At 43.4% G+C, this 20,465-nt stretch overlaps 4 non-coding genes across 4 annotated transcripts; 3 read left to right on the plus strand and 1 right to left on the minus strand.

The window, feature by feature from the left end:
* Nucleotides 1–4,626: 4,626 nt before the first annotated feature.
* TRNAY-GUA (transfer RNA tyrosine (anticodon GUA)) lies at nt 4,627–4,717 on the plus strand. Its single transcript is given in 2 exon segments — nt 4,627–4,663; nt 4,682–4,717. It is a non-coding gene; the product is annotated as a tRNA-Tyr (tRNA).
* A 2,978-nt stretch (nt 4,718–7,695) lies between these two features.
* TRNAA-AGC (transfer RNA alanine (anticodon AGC)) lies at nt 7,696–7,768 on the minus strand. The gene has a single exon. It is a non-coding gene; the product is annotated as a tRNA-Ala (tRNA).
* Nucleotides 7,769–11,396: 3,628 nt separating this feature from the next.
* On the plus strand, nt 11,397–11,486 carry TRNAY-GUA (transfer RNA tyrosine (anticodon GUA)). The gene is given in 2 exon segments: nt 11,397–11,433; nt 11,451–11,486. It is a non-coding gene; the product is annotated as a tRNA-Tyr (tRNA).
* Nucleotides 11,487–12,947: 1,461 nt separating this feature from the next.
* On the plus strand, nt 12,948–13,036 carry TRNAY-GUA (transfer RNA tyrosine (anticodon GUA)). The gene is given in 2 exon segments: nt 12,948–12,984; nt 13,001–13,036. It is a non-coding gene; the product is annotated as a tRNA-Tyr (tRNA).
* The last annotated feature ends 7,429 nt before the right edge of the window (nt 13,037–20,465 follow it).

Here is a 20,465-nt window from a genome sequence, read left to right on the forward strand (position 1 = left end):
CTCCCATCTCAGCCTCCTGAGTAGCTGGAGCTGTAGGCACGTGCCACCACGCCCAGCTAACTTTTGTATTTTTTGTAGAGACGGGGTTTTGCCATATTCCCCAGTGGTGGCTCACGCCTGTAATCCCAGCACTTTGGGAGGCTGAGGCGGGTTGATCACGAGGTCAGGAGTTTGAGACCAGCCTGGCCAACATGGTGAAACCCTGTCTCTACTAAAAATACAAAAATTAGCTGGGCGCGGTGGCGGGCGCTTGTAATCCCAGCTACTAGGGAGGCTGAGGCAGAAGAATTGCTTGAACCTGGGAGGCGGAGGTTGCAGTGAGCCAAGATCGGGCCACTGCACCACTCCAGTCTGGGTGACTGAGCAAGACTCCGTCTCAGGGGGAAAAAAAAAGTGATTCTGATCAATCGCTTCTTCAAAATTCCTAACTAAGCATGGGCAACATAGTGAGACCTATGACTCAACATACTGAGTCTCTACAAAAATACAAAAACAAAATAAGCCAGCCCATTAGCTGGGCATGATGATATGTGCCTTAATCCCAGCTGCTCAGGTGGCTGAGGGGAGAGGATCCCTTGAGCCTAGGAGTTCAAGACTTTAGTGAGCTTTGATCCCACCGCTGCACCCCAGCCTGGACCACTGCACCCCAGCATCAACAACAGAGTGTGACCCTGTCTCGAAAAAAAAAAAAATCCTCTGTAAGGACTATAACTCCATCTAGGAGGCTTTCCTTAATTAATCTCAACCAAATCTGATCTCTTACATAGTCTAAATTCTTGTGTACTTAGCTTTTTTTGTGGTACTGTTTGGGACTTGTTTTAGTGATTACATTATTACTCGTATGCTTCCTATGGTGTTATTCTTGAATTTTTTATACTCTAATTTCACCAAAGATAAGGCCCAGCTAAAAGGCTTTCAAAGTACCCTCTGTGGGTTCCCCTGTTTGAGCCTGTGGGAGTAAGGCAGTGGACAGCACACTCTGAGAACTGTGCGTTACAAATTCTATTTCATTTGATATTCACAACTATCCCCTTAGGATCTGTATTACCTTCATTATCATCATCTCCATTTTGTATAAGGCATGAGGAAGTTAGGGAAGTCATACTACTAGTGAGACATAGATTCAAAGGTGGACTAAGTGGCTCCATACCTCTCTGTGTTCTTTCCATTACATCATACATACCAGTAAATAGCCTGTCCATGTTGCTGTAACTTCTACTACCAAAATTCATTATTTACTTTTAAATTGTGTTCAAAAGGGTCTATGTATACAATTAGTTCAATACATATTTACTCTTTTTAGGAAGTATTACAGTACAGTTACTGTTGAAACACATGCCACAGAAATTGGTTCTTCACTCACTCCCGAAGGACCCAAGCAGCCTCCACTTGGGGTTCTTCCGGCGTTATCTGGCGCTGCTGCACCACGTCCTCCCCTACACGTGGAGGTCGGTGGTGCGATTTCCTCACCCTCAAGGGACTCAAGGGACCACGCGCTCGCAAAGAACCCAGGGCCTCTTCCATCAGCTCGCAGCAGGTACGCAGTAAACCTTTACCGAATGAATGAATGGAAATCAAATCTGCGAATTAACTGCATGTTAGTTTGCCACATGGGCTGCATTTTAAAATTTTATTTATTTATTTACTTATTTTTTTTTTTTTTTTTTGAGACGGAGTCTCGCTCTGTCGCCCAGGCTGGAGTGCAGCGGCGCAATCTCGGCTCACTGCAAGCCCCGCCTCCCAGGTTCGCGCCATTTTCCTGTCTCAGCCTCCCGAGTAGCTAGGACTACAGGCGCCCGCCACCATGCCCGGCTGTATTTTTAGTAGAGACAGGGTTTCACCATGTTAGCCGGGATGGTCTCGATCTCCTGACCTCGTGATCGGCCAACCTCGGCCTCCCAAAGTGCTGGGATTACAGGCGTGAGCCACCGCGCCCGGCGGGAACTTCTTTTAATGGTGCCAATCTTATGGACCTCAGACACCTCTCAGTGAGAACTTGCTGGCATTTTGTGTGGAGAACAGAACCGAGGGGACCAATCTGGACAAGGGGAGCCAATTAGAAAACTGCAGGCCCAGGATTATCTTATTTTCATTCTCTAGAGCAGAGTTTCAATAGAGCGCTATTGACATTTTGGACTAGATATTATAATTCTTTGTTGCGGGGGCTGTTCTATGCATTACAGGATGTTTACTAGCATTCCTGTTCTTTACCTACTACATTCCTCAGTTACAACAATTTACCTACTATATTCCTCAGTCACAACAATTAAAAATGTCTTCTTACATTGTCAGATGACCCTTGTGAAGGCAAAATTGCTCCATTAGAGAAATTACTGCTCCACGAGTATGTACCATTGTTTTGGCTTACTATTTATTTTTGAGACAGGGTCTGGCTCTGTCGCTCAGGCTGCAGTGCAGTGACACAATCATAGCTCACTGTGGCCTCAGACTCTTGGGCTCATGGGATCCTCCCTCCTCAGCCAGTCCCAGTAGCTGGGACTACAGGCCCCCGACCACTACGACCCGCTAATTTTTGTATTTTTTGTAGAAACAGGGTTTCACCATGTTGGCTATGGCTGATCTCGAACTCCTGGTCTCAAGAGACTTAGCTGCCTCAGGCTCCCAAACTGCTGAGATTACAGGCCTGAGCCACCAAGCCCGGCCTAGTTTACTATTTATTTATTAGGGTAGTTTTTCAGCTTTGTAAGGGAACGTCGTGATGTGGTGATGCAAATGAACTTCATCTGATATTTAGTTATTTTCCGTCCTGTAGAAACAGTAACAGTTTTATTGTCCTGTAAGGCAGTTTCCAGTTATCTACCTCACTTAGCAGTGTTAATTTACAGCATTGCTTCTTTCAGTGACTATCAATAAATTCTTCGATCCAGTTTTACCAGTTTTACCATCTTGATGATTCCCTCATTAGTGAATTAAACCTTTGACAAGTGTTTATTTCATATTCGTATACGAATCATGCATTTAACCGTTTGAAAAGTGTATTTTGACCAAATGTATAAAAGTAAATACATCTGTGAAACAGGATAACTTATTCAGGCAATTGAGGTTGGAGAGGAGATAAAACATTACATTTAATTCATCGAGACTCGCCCCACTCAAATAAATGTTTCATGGACTTGAGGAGATTAATGGCCAAGTTAAATGTACTTTCAATTTTTGTTCAGAAAAAAAAAAAAATCTGTGTGCCATAAAGGAGTGAACATTGGGCTCAATGGCCTACTTGCACAAGAAGGATCATTTGCCCTGTGCATGTTTCATTATATGACAAGGTAATTATCTTTAATGGAACATGAAAAAGAATGAAACAGATTTTTTTTTTCTCTTTTCTTTTTTTTTTTTTTTTTTTTTTTTTTTGAGACGGAGTCTTGCTCTGTGGAGTGGCTGGAGTGCGGTGGCAACATATCTGCTCACTGCAACCTCTGCCTCCTAGGTTGCAGTGATTCTCCTGCCTCGGCCTCCCGAGTAGCTGGGATTACAGGCGCCCACCACCACCACGCCGGGCTGATTTTTGTAGTTTTAACAGAGACAGGGGTGTCACCATTTTGGCCAGGTTGGTCTCGAACTCCTGACCTCAAGTGATCTCCCCGTCTCGGCCTGCTGAAGTCCTGGGATTACAGAGGTAAGTCACCGCGCCGGGCCATAATGAAACAGATTTCGGATGCCAGATTCCACCACAAGTGGATTTTTTCATTAACAAGGGAGGATAATAGCTATTCTGAGCTTCAGAGTCATAGAAAGCTAGACAAGAATCTTACACTTTGCAAAACTAATATTTGAAATGATATTACCTTGTGTTAAAGTTCATCATTTAAAAATGTATCATTTTAGCACACCCATGGATAGGTTTTTGCTGAGTTAAGAATTAATGTGATGGCCAGCTGCTGTGGGCTCACGCCTATGATCCTAGGGCTTTAGAAGGCCAAAGCCGGCGGATCACTTGAGGCCAAGAGTTCGAGACCAGCCTGGCCAACATGGCAAAAAATCACATCTCTACTAAGAATATAAAAATTAGGCGGGCGTGGTGGCTTGCGTTTGTAATCCCAGCTGCTCGAAGGCTGAGGCGGGAGAACGGGAGAATCGCTTGAACCTGGGAAGCGGAGGTTGCAGTGAGCCGATATCGCGCCACTGCACTCCAGCCCGGGCGACAGAGCGAGACTCTGTCTCAAAAAAAAATAATAATAATTATTATTATTATGCTTTCGAAGTTGCATTATTTTGCCTGCTCTTCCTTCTCTTCCTCCTGTCAGTTATCTCAATAAAATCTCATTAAAATTGCATTGTTAAAGTGTTTCAAATTCTATTTTTAGGTAGAGGTTAAAATTGGTTATATAATGCATTCATCACAACAAAAGATGGTCATTGCTAAATTCTTATCAGTTCCTTGTGCCTCCTTAACATTTTATGTTTCTTTTTGTAAACTAGTGAGGGTGGTGCTCCCGTTTTCTCCCTGTTTCAGAGAAAAGGGCCTCTGAATATCAGTCAGTTCCGAAGGGGTAGTGGATGTCAAAAGAACATCAACGACGCAGGTAAACAGGACGACAAGCATCCACGATTGCCCAACCTTCCGCAGAGATGGCATCCCCAGCGGGAAGTGGAGGTCGTGTGAATCCTTCGATAGCTCAGTTGGTAGAGCGGAGGACTGTAGTTGGCTGTGTCATTAGACATCCTTAGGTCGCTGGTTCGAATCCGGCTCGAAGGAGTTCACAATTTTTTTTTTTTTTTTTTTTGCGTCGAATCCGGCTCGAAGGAGTTCACAATTTTTTTTTTTTTTTTTGCGTAAGTTTTAAAATTCATTCTCAGAAATGCGTATTTCACTTATACATATCCTCGATGAGAATCTATTTAAAACTATTCTGGATGTGCAGTGAATCTCTTTAATTTTTTATTATTCTCCGTAACAATTTTTAACACGCGCCATCAAGACTTCATCCCTATAATTCGTATAATCCAACCCTCTTAGAAGCCCTGGGCACTGAGGAAGTGAATCAGACACTGGTCCACTGGGCTAGAGATCCACAGAGGCGTCTCCACCCCTCAACCCCGGATCCACAGCCGGGGGAAAGGGGCGGCTGGTGGGAATTACTCGGAGCAACTGGTAATTGGTGGGGCACGCGCGTCCCCTGGTGTTCAGAGTTCTGAATCGTTGCGAGTCAGTTACAAGCTGAACCACTAGCGTCTGAACCCTACACATCTGAAGCCGGGATGAAATTCAGGGGTTCTATTCCCCCTTCTCCTTTTAATTGTCATGGTGGTGTCTTTCGACCCTAGCTGAGAATATGTGGTCGATATTAGAATCACCTGGGGAGATTTTACAAAGCATCTATGCTTGGGTTTCTTTGGAGGTAAGATTCAGGTATTGTAGTTTCAAAAGCTCACCAGGTGACTTTCCTGTACTGCAAGTTTTGAAAAACACTGGTAGAAGAGAATCATTTTAGGAGAAAATAGTACATAAGGGAAAAAATGGACAGGATTTCCTACCCACATAGGGAATTAGCTCACAAAGTAGAGATCTGGCATAACAGTGGTACATATTTGCTAATTTTGTGTCAATCTAATTACAATATATTAATCCCATTGTACCCTTTTGTGTCTCAAAAATGTGATCCCAGATACCTATGGAAGAGTTCTTAATGACAAATATCTTTGTCTAGATCAAAGTAAGGAAGCGTTTTCTGAGGATTTTGTGCCTGGTAATTTCTTGTATGTTCCTTCCCATGTTTCCAAACTTTTATTCTTTATGAAAATAATTCTCAAACTTGGATATCAGAACCACCTGGAAAACTAACAAAAAACACAGAAGCCCAGGCTTATTGAATTAGGGTGGTGGTTGGAGAGCCCTGCCCAAAACGCATTGGAAGCCACTCCTATTAAGGGCTGGAGATGGATCTAAACTGATAGCTCCCCCATGAACTTGCTTTTTGAAAGCTGGTTGGGGGCAAAAGAAAAATGGCCTTTTGTTTGTGGTTTTTTGAGACGGAGTCTCGCTCTGTCGCCCAGCCTGGAGTGCAGTGGCTCCATCTCAGCTCACTGCAACCTCCACCTTCCGGATTCGAGAGATTCTCCCGCCTCAGTCTCCCGAGTAGCTAGGATTACAGGCGTCCGCCACCACGCCGGGCTAATTTTTGTGTTTGTGGTAGAAACGGGGTTTCACCATGTTGGCCAGGCTGGTCTGGAACTCCTGACTTCAGTTGATCCACCAACCTCGGCCTCCCAAAGTGCTGGAATTTCAGGCGCAAGCCACCGCACCCAGCCAGAAAACAAAACAAAACAAAACAAAACAAATAGGTATTTTCAAAGGTAATGTTTGGGGCTTGAATGCAACATTTGTTAAATAGTCCTGGACTAAGCTTCTTGCCAAGGCACAATAGATTTCAGTCCAGATAGATTCTCTGTCACAATTCTCCTCCCATGTGCCAGCACCAGTAACAGCAGCAGACCCCCCCACCCCACCCTCCGGCAAGATATAGCAAGATGACTTCAGAAGAGGAAGAGTGAACGTCAAAACAAAACAAAACAAAACAAAAACCCTCAAACATACCTACATACCCTTTGGCTCTCCATCATTTTATTTTTATATGTTTTATTTATTTTTTTCGAGACGGAGTTTCGCTCTTGTTGCCCAGGCTGGAGTGCAGTGGCCCGATCTCGGTTCACTGCAACCTCCGCCTTCCGGTTTCAAGCCATTCTCCTGCCTCAGCCTCCGGAGTAGCTGGGATTACAGGCATGAGCAACCACGTCGGGCCAATTTTTGTGTTTTCAGTAAAGACGGGGTTTCACCATGTTGGCCAGGCTGGTCTCGAACTCCTGACCTCGTGATCAGCCTGCCTCGGCCTCCCAAAGTGCTCGGATTACAGACGGGAACCACCACGCCTGGCCCATCCACCATCTTATTGAGATAATGGGAGTGCCTTTGTTACAATTGTAACAACTTAAGGTGGTCCTCAATAGGTCGGACATGTAGGAAATAGATTCCAAGAATAAAAATGTAATTTTAAAAATCTTTTAAAATTTGTGATACAGGGCCAGGCGCGGTGGCCCACGCCTGTAATCCCAGCACTTTGGGAGGCCGAGTCGGGTGGATCAGTAGAGGTTAGGAGTTCGAGACCAGCCTGGCCAACATGGTGAAAGCCCGTCTCTACTAAAAATGTGCCGGTGTGGTGGCGCACAGCTGTAATCCCGGCTACTCCAGAGGCTGAGGCACAAGAATCGCTTGAACCCGGGAGCCGGAGGTTGCAGTGAGCCGAGATCCTGCCACTGCACTCCAGACTGGGCGACGGAGTAAGTCTGTCTCAAAAAAAAAAAAAAAAAAAAAAAAAAAGGAAAAGAAAAAAATTTGTAATACGTCCTCAGTCTGCTGTGATAAAAATGTAATACATAAACGATCGAAGTGTATAATAGATTTGCCAATGCACCTGGCAGAGGCCAACACTCAGAACTGAAAATAGTGAGAGAAATTCGAAGAACCCAGCTCTGTCTACGATAGAACAATCTGAGGACTAGGGAACCACCGAGTAGATGGGTTTTCATGGGTGGTGAAAGAATCTTGAGCTTGAAGGAAAGACCACCCCCATTATGATACGGGAGTGTGTTGATAGCTGCTTATGTGTCAGCAAGATATTCATGGAAAGATAGGAGTAAAGGCCAAAGGGTAAGGTGGGAGAGGAAACCACATAAAACTGGAGAATGCGGGCATCGATCCCGCTACCTCTCGCATGCTAAGCGAGCGCTCTACCATTTGAGCTAATTCCCCTTCCGGGAAAACGTCTTTTATATCCTTTACCCTCTTTGATATCTGGAAGTAATTCAGGACTCGCGCTATTTCAATTGACTTTCGTCACTAGCCAATAGGAAAAAAATGAAGAACTGTGTACAATGGTGACTAAAGAGCCTCAGCATGACTTCCGCCCCTCAGCGCCATCTATAACCTGTTTTACCATGTCGGATCCCGTCTGGAGAAGCCCACCGAGTGCAGGTGAACCAGGGAGGCGAAGTCCATAGAAACAGCTGTCTTGGGGATCCGGGAAGAGTTTAACACTGGAATCACATCTGCGGAAACCGGGAACTGGAAGCAAATTGAGGATGCGGCCAGAAGGGAAAATCAAGTTTTTCAAGCAATGAGGTTCGGCCTTGGCCTAACCAATAGTTTCTACCACTCTCCGCACCCCTAAAATTTCCATCTATTCATCTGGTTCCAGAAACAGATTATCCAGCGTCTTTGTAGATCTACGAATATCCCTTAAAGTCGGGTGCGGTGGTTCACGCCTGTAATCCCAGCATTTTGGGAGGCCGAGGCGGGTGGATCACTTGAGATTAGGAGTTCGAAACCAGCCTGCCAATATGGTGAAACCCCTGTCTCCACTAAAAATACAAAAAATTAGCCGGGCGTGGTGGCGCACACCTGTAATCCCAGCTGCTCGGCAGGCTGAAGCAGGAGAATCGCTTGAACCCAGGAGGCAGAGGTCGCAATGAGCTGAGTTCGCGCCACTGCACTCCAGCCTGGGCGACCGAGTAAGACTCCCTCTCAAAAAAGAAAAAAAAAAAAAAAATCCGCTTTTTGTCTGGCTTTGTCGCTGCCGGAGGACCTTGTGGCCACAAGGGGGCGTGCGTCCCATTTGATTTCTTTATTCTGGTTTCTGTAGTCCTGATTTCGATCCAGGGGTGTACAAATTATTTTTCTAAGGTAAATATTAGCAAGAGAAGCGAATATACTTATGGCTGCAGACTTAGAGGCAGAGTCTTTGCACAAAGACAAATGCTTTAGTTGCCACTTTTTCTTCTGGGCCTATTGAGTACCAGGTACTGTGCCAGGTGCTAGGTGCTAGGTACTGTTCAGCAGAAGCTAGTTGGGAAAAGGAGGATCCGTTGGGCATTACTAGAGTCCCATCACTCTCAGAAAAGCCATACGAAAGCCGTCACCCAACATCTGCACCTTCAACTGCTTCTTTTCCAGAAATTCCATCATTAGAAACTTCCTCTTTTTATTTTCTAGTCTCTATGAAATTGGGGCAAGATACTAAAAATCGAAAGTGGAGAAGACAAAATATCTTATTTAAGAAAGTAACTTTGCTTCGCAGGGCATAGTAGGTCTTTTAAACACCTTAAGACAACCTTTAATACTTGCTTTTCTCTTTTGCTTTTTCATTGCAATCAGGGCTGACAAAAAGTGGATAACTCTGTTGGAAGAAGACCTCCCAATTTCCTGCCCCCACCATTTTAGACAAGAGAGTTAAAAACTCAGATATTAGCCAGGCGCAGTGGCTCACTCCTGTAATGCCAGCACTTTGGGAGGCTGAGGCGGCTGGATCACTTGAGGTCAGGAGTTCAAGACCAGCTTGACCAACATGGCAAAACCCTGTCTCTACTAAAAATACAAAAATCAGCCGTGGGCGGTGGCGGGTGACTGTAATCTTGGCTACTTGGGAGGCTGAGACCGGAGAATCGCTTGAACCTGGGAGGCAGGGGTTGCAGTGAGCAGAGATTGCACCACTGCTCTCCAGCCTGGGCGACACAGCGAGACTCTCTCAACAAACAAACAAAAAACCAACTCAGATGTTCTAAGCAAGTGTAGAAACCCACCATTCATCTCAGAACTTGGCTCAAAGTCAGCCTTGCTTTGAGGCTCACACCACCTAGGTGCTTTCTCCTTCTTCAACCCTGGACAGAATTTACCCAGCCAGTTTGGGCTCCCCTTACTCTTTTCTGTTTATTTTCTATGACTCTATTAGGCGCGCAGGTGTGGAAATGAGGTGAAAGAAAATTAGCCCAATCCCATAGTTCAGATCCATGGGTTGTGTATTGGCATGACTGTAAACTGGGAGCAATCGGTTTGCCTAGGGCTTTTGAATTGGGAGTTCTGGTTTCTAGCAACATTGGATTATGTATCAAATTTTACAACTTCTTAGCTTCCACAGAAGTAAATTAAGGTCAAGAAACCCCATCTCTACAAAAAGTACAAAAATTAGCTGGGCTTGGTAGCATGTGCCTGTAGTAGTCCCAGCTACTAGAGAATCTGAGGTGGGAGGATCACCTCAGGAGGGTGAAGCTGTGGAACTGTGATCATGCCTCTGCACTCCAGCCTGGGTGACAGAGTGACAGACTGAGACCCTTTCTCAAAAAAAAAAAAAAAAAATCTTAAATTTCACATGGAAGTTTTAACAGTTGTTAGCAGTTGTTAAACTATTGACTCTCAACTCCAAACCCACTGCTATGGACTGAATTGTGTTTCCTTAAAATTCTGTGTTGAATCCCTAATCCTTAAAGTGACTTAGTTGGAGTAAGGAAGTAGTTAAGGTTAAATAAGGTCATAGGGATGCACCTTGATCCCTAAGATTAGTTTCCTTATGAGAGGAGACAGAGTACTCAAACCATGTGAAGACACAGCAATAAGGTGTCCATCTGCAAGCCAGGAAGTGAGCCCTTACCAAGAACCAAATCAGTTGGCAACTTAATCTTGGACTTCCCAGCCTCCAGAACTGTGAGAAAATAAATTTTTGTTGTTTTAAGCCATCCAGTCTGTGGTATTTTTGTCATAGCAGCCTGCTATAGTTTGAATGTCTGTGTCCTTCCAAAATTCATTATACTGAAATCTAAGACCCAATATGATAGTATTAAGAGGTGGGGACTTTAGGAAGTCATTTGGCCATCAGAGCTTGGCCATTTTTTTTTTGTGGGGGGCCTTCTCTTTCTTCTGCCATATGAGAACACAGTGTTTCTTCCTTTTACCCTCCATTTCTTCTGCCATGTGAGGACACAAACATAAGTGCTATATTGGAAGGAGAAAGCAGGTCTCACCAGACACTGAATCTATGAGACTGAATCTGCTGGTACCTTGATCTTGGACTTCCCAGTCTCCAGAACTGTGAGCAATAAATTTCTACTTTTTTTTTTTGAGATGGAGTCTTGCTCTGTCACCCAGGCTGGAGTGCAGTGGTGCAATCTCGGCTCACTGCAGCCTCTGCCGCCCGGTGTCTCCTGCCTTAGCCTGCCCAGTAGCTGGGACTATAGACGTGAGCCACCATGCCCAGCTAATTTTTGTGTTTTTAGTAGAGATGGGTTTTCACCATGTTGGCCAGGCTGGTTTTGAACTTCTGACCTCAAGTTATCCACCCACCTTGGCCTCCTAAAGTGCTAGGCCACAGCACCTGGCCTCTACTCTTTATAAATTACCCTGTCTCAGGTATTTTGATACGCAGCACAAATGGATTCATTATACAGAATATGTCCAGTGTCTGAAAAAACTGCTTTAAAGCCAATTGTAGTTTTAAAAATGAGTATCAATATAATTAAAACTGAGTCTCCTTAATGCAACAAGACTTGAAAACCCAGAAACTTTCAGGACACATTATTTTAGGAATTCTAGAAGATGAAAGACTAGGGGTCCTTCGATAGCTCAGTTGGTAGAGTGGAGGACTGTAGGTTCATTAAACTAAGGCATCCTTAGGTCGCTGGTTCGAATCCGGCTTGAAGGACGAAAGTTTTGAACTACGGGCTAATAATTCCAGAAAGGGCTAATAATTCCAGAAATAACGAACTTTACGAAAATCAGGATCTAGACAGGAAGATGTATTAGACTGCTGTTTAATCCCTTCTTTAATCCCCTTTGTGATACAGGAAGTAGGACTCTGTTAATCACATTGCAGTTCCACCACTTGACCCTATGGGTAAGCCTTGCCAAAAGGGTGGTTAGAGACTCCAAGGCTGAAGGTGGGAAAGTGAACTTGTTTTCTTTCTGGGCCTTCCTGTTTCTCTAGGTGTCACCCCAGTAATCCTAACAGAGACAACAATTTTGTAGCAGCCCCGTCTTGAAATTTCACTTCTTATTGGCATCCCTGTAGCTTTTCCGCCTGGTGTCTAAGGCACAGATAGGACACACAATAATGTCAGGAGAGACTGTCCACATCCTGGGATCCCTCCTCTCTAGCTGCTAGCTCTCTATTAGGTTAGAAACATTGAAAGTTAGCATATACTATTTTCTTAGTTACTCATGCAAGGGACTTAATTACAGAGTTCAATATCAACTGTATGCTATTAATATTTCTGACAAGAGGCACTGGCAGTTGCCATTTGAAGAAAAATTTGGGATTTTTCCTTTTAAAGCCTTTTCTTGCGAGATAGTTTTAACATATTCCCCATTTCTGCCTTAGGTATAAGGAAGCTGAGCAGACAACAATCTACACAGAACCTCCCTTTATGTTGGACAATTTGCTTTGAAAAACGAATATTTATATTTCCACGTAAAGTTTTCAAGAATTTTTGCTTCATTTTAACTGCTCCACCATGATTATGTAATATACACTCAAATTTACACATACACGCACAGATGACACTTCCACGTTTCATCACTACAGTTGTGAATACACACAATTTATCATTCGACTTTCAGAAAGGAGAACTGCAATGATACCAGAATGCTTTGTTCACAGCCCTGGGATCCTCATCAACCCGGTTGTCTGTATTTATCAAGCAAATACATTTTATCAAGCAAATACAAAAGCCATAGCATTTATCAAGCAAATCCAGACACTTTTAAGACAGAAAGGAGGAGTTAATCAGACAAAACAGCAGGACAGAGGGCGTAATCTGGGAGATTGTGTATATCTAGGGGAGGAGGACGGGGGATTCCAGTAAGGTTTTTGGTTTGAGCTATACATAAATATCCTAATGTTTTCAATATAAAACCCAATGCCTTTTACATATTTATAAACCCATGAAGCCAATTACCTAGAACATTACACAGAATACTTCCGGTGTATGAGAATACTGCTTAAAAGCCGATCGTAGTTTAAAAAATGAGCATTAATATAATTAATTAAAACCAAATCTCCTAAATGGAACAAGACTTAAAAACCCAGAAACTTCCAGGACGCACATTATTTTGGGGATTCTAGAGAACGCAGAACTACGTGTCTAAAAAGGACAGCGTTACGTGTCCTTCGATAGCTCAGTTGGTAGAGCGGAGGACTGTAGGTTCATTAAGCAAGGTATCCTTAGGTCGCTGGTTCAAATCCGGCTCGGAGGACGGTAGTTTTGACCTATCAAGCTAATAATTCCAGACAATACGGTCTTTACAAAAATAAGAATCCCGACAAAAAAATGTATTAGACAGCTCTTTATGCTCAAACACGCGCAAGTAAACCATTTTTGGTTACATGAGTAAAAAATTTTAGGAATAAACTAGAAATGTGGTAGCTTCACCGAAGGGCACCTGCGTAGATGAAAAGCAGCGTTTCCAGGAAGTCTGAGGCTTCACTTTTTCCTTGTGAAATTTGTACCTCGCAACACTCTTCACCTCCACTCCCTCCCTGAGTCTCCTGCTGGCTGGCTCTTGGTTTCTCGATGCCATTCTTATTTCCGGCTACTGATGGTCAAATGCAGTTTTTATTCCCACTTCCCCTCTCCATCCCCGACCCGAGCTGACGTTCGACCAGCAAACCACAGCCAACGCCCGCAACGGAGTTCAGTTAAGAAGGCGCGTGGGAGGTGTGGGGAATGACAGGAGCACTCTGGCCCCAAGGTTTTCATTTCAGTTTTTATTGGAGGTTAGGATATACGATGACTTTTGGGGTCCTCTGTTATCCTGTTACTTTTCTTCTCTCTCTCTGTTTCTCTGTGTGGTTTTTGTTGTTGTTGTTGTTGTTTTAGACAATCTCGCTCTGTCGCCCAGACTGGAGTGCAGCGGTGCAATCTCGGCTCACTGGACTTCCCGGGCTCAAGGGATCCTCCCACCTCAGACTCCCGAGTAGCTGGGACTACAAGCGCAAGTCAGAACCCCTAGCTATTTTTGGAGAGACGAGGGGTGTGGTGGGAGGGTCTCGCTATGTCGGCCAAAATAGTCTCGAACTCCTGGATTCAAGTATTCGTCTGCCTCGGCCTCCCGCAGTGCTGGGATTACAGGAGTGAGCCACCGCGCCTGGCCAATACTTGTTTATTCTTTAGGCACAGAAAATGAAGAATAAAAATTGAGAACTTTTTTATTTTTAAATTTTCGGTTCAGGGGCTACATAGGCAGATTTGTTACGTGACTAAATTGCGTGTCGCTGGGTTTTAGTGTATGAATGTTCCCATCACCAAGGTAGTAATCGTAGTACCCGATAATTTTTCAACCCTCATCCTCCTCCCATCCTCCTGCCTCTAGTAGTTCCCAGGGTCTATTGTTCTCACCTTTGTGTCTGTGTGTACTCAATGTTTAGCTCCCTACTTATAAGTGAGAGAACATGAGGTACTTGGTTTTCTGTTCCGGAGTTAATCCACTTACAATGGTGGCCTCCAGCTGCACCCATGATGCTGCAAAGGACGCGACTTTGTACTTTTTCATGGCTGTGTGGTATTCCATGATGTATATGTACCACGTTTTCTTTATTCCACCCTTAGTGGTATGTAGGTTGATTCCATGTCTTTGCTATTGTGAATAGTGCTGCAACGAAGATACTGATGCATGTGTCTTTTTGGTAGAACGATTTATTTTCCTTTGGGTTTATACTCAGTAGTGGGATTGATGAGTCAAATGGTAGTTCCAAGTTATTTGGGAAATTTCCAAACTGTTTTGCACAGTAGCTGAATTAATTTACATTCCCACCAACAGTGGGAATGTAAGCATTCCCTTTTCTCTGCAACCTTGCCATATATCCATTATTTTTGATGTTTTAATAACAGCCATTCTGACTGATGTGAAATGGTATCTCATTGAGGTTTGATTTGTGTTTCTCTAATTAGTGATGTTGAACATTTTTCATATATTTGTTGGCTGCATGTTTGTCTTCTTTTGAAAAGTGTCTGTTCATGTCTCTTGCCCATTTTCTTTATTGGAGTTATTTGTTTTTTGCTCATGCAATTATTTAAGTTCCTTATGAATCCTTGGCATTAGAGCTATGTTGGATGCATAATTTGTGAATATTTTCTCCATTCTGTAGGCTGCCTATTTACTCTGTTGATGGTTTTGTTGTTTGTTTGTTTTGTTTTGTTTGTTTCAAGACAGAGTCTCACTCTGTTGCCCAGGCTGGAGTGCAGTGGTGTGATCTCGGCACACTGCAAGTTTGGCCTTCCAGGTTCAAGTGATTCTCATGCCTCGGCCTCCTGAGTAGCTGGGACTACAGGTGTGTGCCACCATGCCTGGCTGATTTTTGTATTTTTAGTAGAGATGGGATTTCGCCATATTGGCCGGGCTGGTTTCGAACTCCTAACCTCAAGTAATCCACACACTTCCACCTCCCAAAGTGTTGGGATTACACGTGTGAGCCAGTGAACCGGGCCCCTTGATGGTTTCTTTTATTGGGCAGAAGCTCCTTAGTTTAATTACATTCCCCTTAACAATTTTGGTTTTTGTTGCAAATGCTTTTGGAGACTTAGTCATAAATTACTTGCCAAGGCTGATGTCCAGAATGGTATTTCATAGGTTTTCTTTTAGGATTTTTATAGTTTGAGGTCTTACATTTAAATCTTGAATCCATCTTGAGTTAATTTTTGTATACGGTGAAAGGTATGGGTCCAATTTCAATCTTCTGCACATGGCTAGCCAGTTATTCCAGCACCATTTATTGAACACAGTCCATTCTTCATTGCTTGTTATTTTGTCAACTTTGTCAAAGATTGGATGGTTATAGTTGTGTGGCTTTATTTCTGGGTTCTCCATTTTGTTCCATAGGTTTGTATGTCTGTTTTTGTACCAGTACCATGCTGTTTTGGTTATTTGTAGCTTTGCAGTATAGTTTGAAGGTGAGTAGGGCGATGCCTCTGGCTTTGTTCTTTTTGCTTAGTATTTCTTTGGCTATTTGGGCTCTTTTTTATTTCATATGATTTTATTTTATTTATTTATTTAGAGATGGAGTCTTGCTCTGTCCCCCAGGCTGGAGTGCAGTGGCACGATCTTGGCTCACTGCAACCTCTGCCTCCCAGGCTCAAGCGATTCTCCTGCCTCAGCCTCCCGAGTAGCTGAGATTACAGGAGTGAACCACCACACCCATCTGTTTTTTGTGTTTTTAGTAGAGATAGGATTTCACCATGTTGGCCAGGCTGGTCTCAAACTCCTGACCTTAGGTGATCCGCCCACCTCAGCCTCCCAAAGCGCTGGGATTACAGGTGTGAGCCACCATGCCCAGCTTGATTTCATATAAATTTTAAAATAGTTTTCTCTAATTTCTAATTGGGGAAAACGATGTTGGTAATTTGATAGAAATAGCAGTGAACCTGTAAAGTGCTTTGAGTAGTATGGCCATTTTAACAATATTGATTCTTCCTATCCATGAGCATGGAATGTTTTTTCATTTGTTTGTGTCACCTCTGATTTCTTTCAGCAGTGTTTTGTAATTCTTCTTGTAGCGATCTTTCACCTCCTTAGTTAGCTGTATTCCTAGGTATTTTATTCTTTTTGTGGCTATTGTAAATGGGATTGAATTCTTGATTTGGCTCTCAGCTTGACCTTATTGGTGTATAGAAATGCTATTGATTTTTGTACATTGATTTTGTTTCCTGAAACTTTATCAAGGTAGTTTATCAGTTCTAGAAGCCTTTAAGGTTTTCTGAGTATCGTATTACGTCATTTGCAAAGAGAGAAAATTTGCCTTATTCTTTTCCTATTTGGGTGCTTTTTTTTTTTTTTTTTCCTGAGACAGAGTTTCACCCTTATTGCCCAGGCTGGAGTGCAATGGTGAGATCTCAGCTCACCACAACCTCTGCCTTCCGGGTTCAAGAGATTCTCCTGCCTCAGCCTCCGGAGTAGCTGGGATTACAGGCATGCGCCACTACGCCCACCTAATTTTGTATTTTTAGTAGAGACAGAGTCTCTCCATGGGGTAAGGCTGGTCTCAAACTCCTGACTTCCGGTGATCTGCCTGCCTAGGCCTCCCAAAGTGCTGGGATTACAGATGTGAGCCACCACGCCCAGCTTGGATGCTTTTTACTTCTTTCTCTTGCCTGATTGCTCTGGCTAGGACTTCCAGGACTTTTTTCTTTATTCTGAGGGCAATAGATAGGCTTTACAGCTGTTTATCAAATATAGTTACCCTCTTAGATTTGTTTTTTATAAAGCATTTAGTAGCACCATGAGAGTGGGGAATACTGTTGGAAAGGGGGATGGAAAAGGAGTTTGGGGGAAAGGCAGAGAGGTTTTCTAAAAGGTTACATGAGAGATAGTGAAGGGTGATACTGATGTACTATGCTGGCAGCAGAAATGGAAACATTCATTTAGAAACATTCTGGGTTTCTAAAAAGTGATTGTTGCCACTCTCTTGCATCGTGGAAGATGCTAGTCTGAGTCCAGAGACTATTCTAGCCTCCCAAATAGAGGCTGTCAAGGAAGCAAAGGTCTGTCAGAAAGGGAGGTTCAGGATCAAGTGTGAATGGTGGATCCCTATTTGTATGCCAAGCTAATGGACAATTTACTTTGATTAAACAAGTTAGTAGAGGTACTGATTTTACAGATACTCTTACATAATCGTATTGGTCCTCCTGGGCACTAGATCCCATCCCATTCTCAAGGATGACACTCCAGCTGTTGTCCTGATTATCATTCCTACATCATCTCCCCCGCCCCCTCACTTCCTGATATTTTACATTCAAGGCTAGCTTTATGCATATGCAACCTGTGCAGTTGCACAGGGCTTTGTGTTCAGAAAGACTAGCTCTTGGTTTAATACTCTGTTGTTGCCATCTTGAGATTCATTATAATATAATTTTTGAATTTGTGTTTTGAACGTGATGTCCAATGGGACAATGGAACATTCACATAACAGAGGAGACAGGTCAGGTGGCAGCCTCAATTCCTTGCCACCCTTTTCACATACAGCATTGGCAATGCCCCATGAGCACAAAATTTGGGGGAACCATGATGCTAAGACTCAAAGCACATATAAACATGTTACCTCTGTGACTAAAAGAAGTGGAGGTGCTGACAGCCCCCAGAGGCCACAGTTTATGTTCAAACCAAAACTTGCTTAGGGTGCAGAAAGAAGGCAATGGCAGGGTCTAGGAAACAGCCCATCATATCCTTGTTTATTCATGTTACGTCCCTGCATAAACTAATCACTTACACTGAAAATATTGACAGAGGAGGAAATGGAAAGATAGGGCAACCCATAGTTCTTTTTCCTTTTAGTCTTTCCTTATCAGTAAACCAAAGATAGTATTGGTAAAATGTGTGTGAATTAATTAATGAGTTAGTTTTAGGCAGTGTTTCCACTGTTGGGGTAAGAACAAAACATATAGGCTTGTATTGAGCTATTAAATGTAAATTGTGGAATGTCAGTGATTCCAAATATGAATTAAATATCCTTGTATTTGCATTTAAAATTGGCACTGAACAACAAAGATTAACAGTAAAATTAATAATGTAAAAGTTTAATTTTTACTTAGAATGACATTAAATAGCAAATAAAAGCACCATGATAAATCAAGAGAGAGACTGTGGAAAGAAGGAAAACGTTTTTATTTTAGTATATTTAATGGGACTTTCTTCCTGATGTTTTGTTTTGTTTTGAGAGAGAGGGATGTGGGGGCAGGGAGGTCTCGTTTTGTTGCCCAGGCTGGACTTGAACTCCTGGGCTCCAGCTATCCTGCCTTAGCTTCTTGAGTAGCTGGGACTACAGGCACACACCACAGTGTCTGACATTTTCTGGATTTTATTTTTTATTTTTTATTTTTATTTTTTGTGAGACAGATTCTGGCTCTGTTACTCAGGTTGCAGTGCAGTGGCATGATAGCGGCTCACTGCAGCCTCAACCTCCTCAGCTTAAGCTATTCTCCCACTTCAGCCTCCTGAGTAGCCAGGACTACAGGTGTGTGCCACCACACCTGTGGCTAATTTTTGTAGAGATGGGGTCTCTCCACGTTGCCGAGGCTGGTCTCCAACTCCTGGTCTCAAGCGAACCTCCTGACTTGGCCTCCCGAAGCGCTGGGATTACAGGCTTGAGCCACTGCATCCAGCCTGTCCTCTGTGTTAAACCTACTCCAATTTGTCTTTCATCTCTACATAAACGGCTCTTTTCAAAGTTCCCATAGACCTCACTGTTGCTAATCTAATAATAAATTATCTGCCTTTTCTTACATGGTTCATCAGTAGCAGCATTAGATTGGGCTGCTCAATTCTTCTTGGTATATTTTCTTCATTTGGCTTCTGGGGCATCACACTCTCTTTGAGTTACTCATTCCTCATTGATAGCTTCTTCCTAGTCTTCTTTACTGGTTCTTCCTCTTCTCCCTGACTCCTTAATATTGTTTTTCTCCCCAGGCTTTAGTTCTTAGTCCTCTTCTGTTATCTATTTACACCCAATTCTTTCAGAGTCTCCTCCAGAGTCATGAACTTAAACCTGTTTCTGTGCAGATAATTCACATTATTATATCTCCAGCCCAGACTCTCCCACAAACTGCAGACTGATCCTACTGCAGTATTCCTACCTACTCATCATCTCCACTTAGAAGCTAATAATCATCAAAACTGGACTCCTTATCTCATTCCCTCCCAAATCTGTCGCACCCACAGTCACCCTCACTCCATTCCATCCTTCACAGTTCTCTGGTCAGATACCTGGGAGTCATCCTGATTCTTCTTTGTGTAGCATTCCGCATCAATTTATTGGGTGATTCTGTTGCTTCTATCTTCACTACATATCCATGATCTTACAGCATCTCACCACTCTTACTGCCACAACTCCTTTTGGAGACATCGTAATTTTCACCTGAATCAATCTTGCCTTCCTGCTTCTGCCCCTGACTACTTACCTATTCTTCCACAGCATATTGGATGACCTTTCAAAAACCTACTGTTTTTTTTCTGGGGTGGGGTGGGGTGGTTTATTCAAGGATTTAGGGGCAAGTGGTTTAATCCAGAAAACACTGGTGTGGAAAAAACAAAGTGAAAAAGAAAAGAAAAGAAACCAAGGAATACCACTCTGGGCTATTCAAGCTTAATCCTTCTTAACCCCTCTTAATCCTCAGAGGAGGAACTCTGGGAAACAATGTTGAAAATATGCCTAAAAATGATCAAACTTCAAGGGTAAGGGAGCTGGGATAGTCATACACCATTTACCAAAAATTGCTTGGGAGCTGTTCTAAACCTCCAATTCAGTGGAAGATCTGGCCTGCCATGAATGTGGGCAAAGTGTGATCAGCAGGTGGGGAAAGCTCTCATGCAATAAGATGCAAGTACCGGCAGGTAGAAATCAGCCTGGTGGACATTGACATGGTGAAGGTCAGGGGGATATGGGGGGGGCTTCTTGGTGGGATGCCAGAGGTAATATGGTGAGGCTCCAACATCTTCAATGTGGAGTTGATCCTTGATCCTTGGTCTTCAAAGTTGTTCAGTGGCCAGGTGCCGTGGCTCATGCCTGTAATCTTAGCAGTTTCTGAGGCAGGTGGATCACTTGAGGTCAGGAGTTCAAGACTAGCCTAGCCAATATGCTGAAACCCCGTCTCTACTAAAAATACAAAAATTAGTCGGGCGTGGTGGCACATGCCTG

Source organism: Pan troglodytes, chromosome 5 (assembly GCF_028858775.2).
Source record: "Pan troglodytes isolate AG18354 chromosome 5, NHGRI_mPanTro3-v2.0_pri, whole genome shotgun sequence".
Lineage (NCBI taxonomy): Eukaryota > Metazoa > Chordata > Mammalia > Primates > Hominidae > Pan > Pan troglodytes.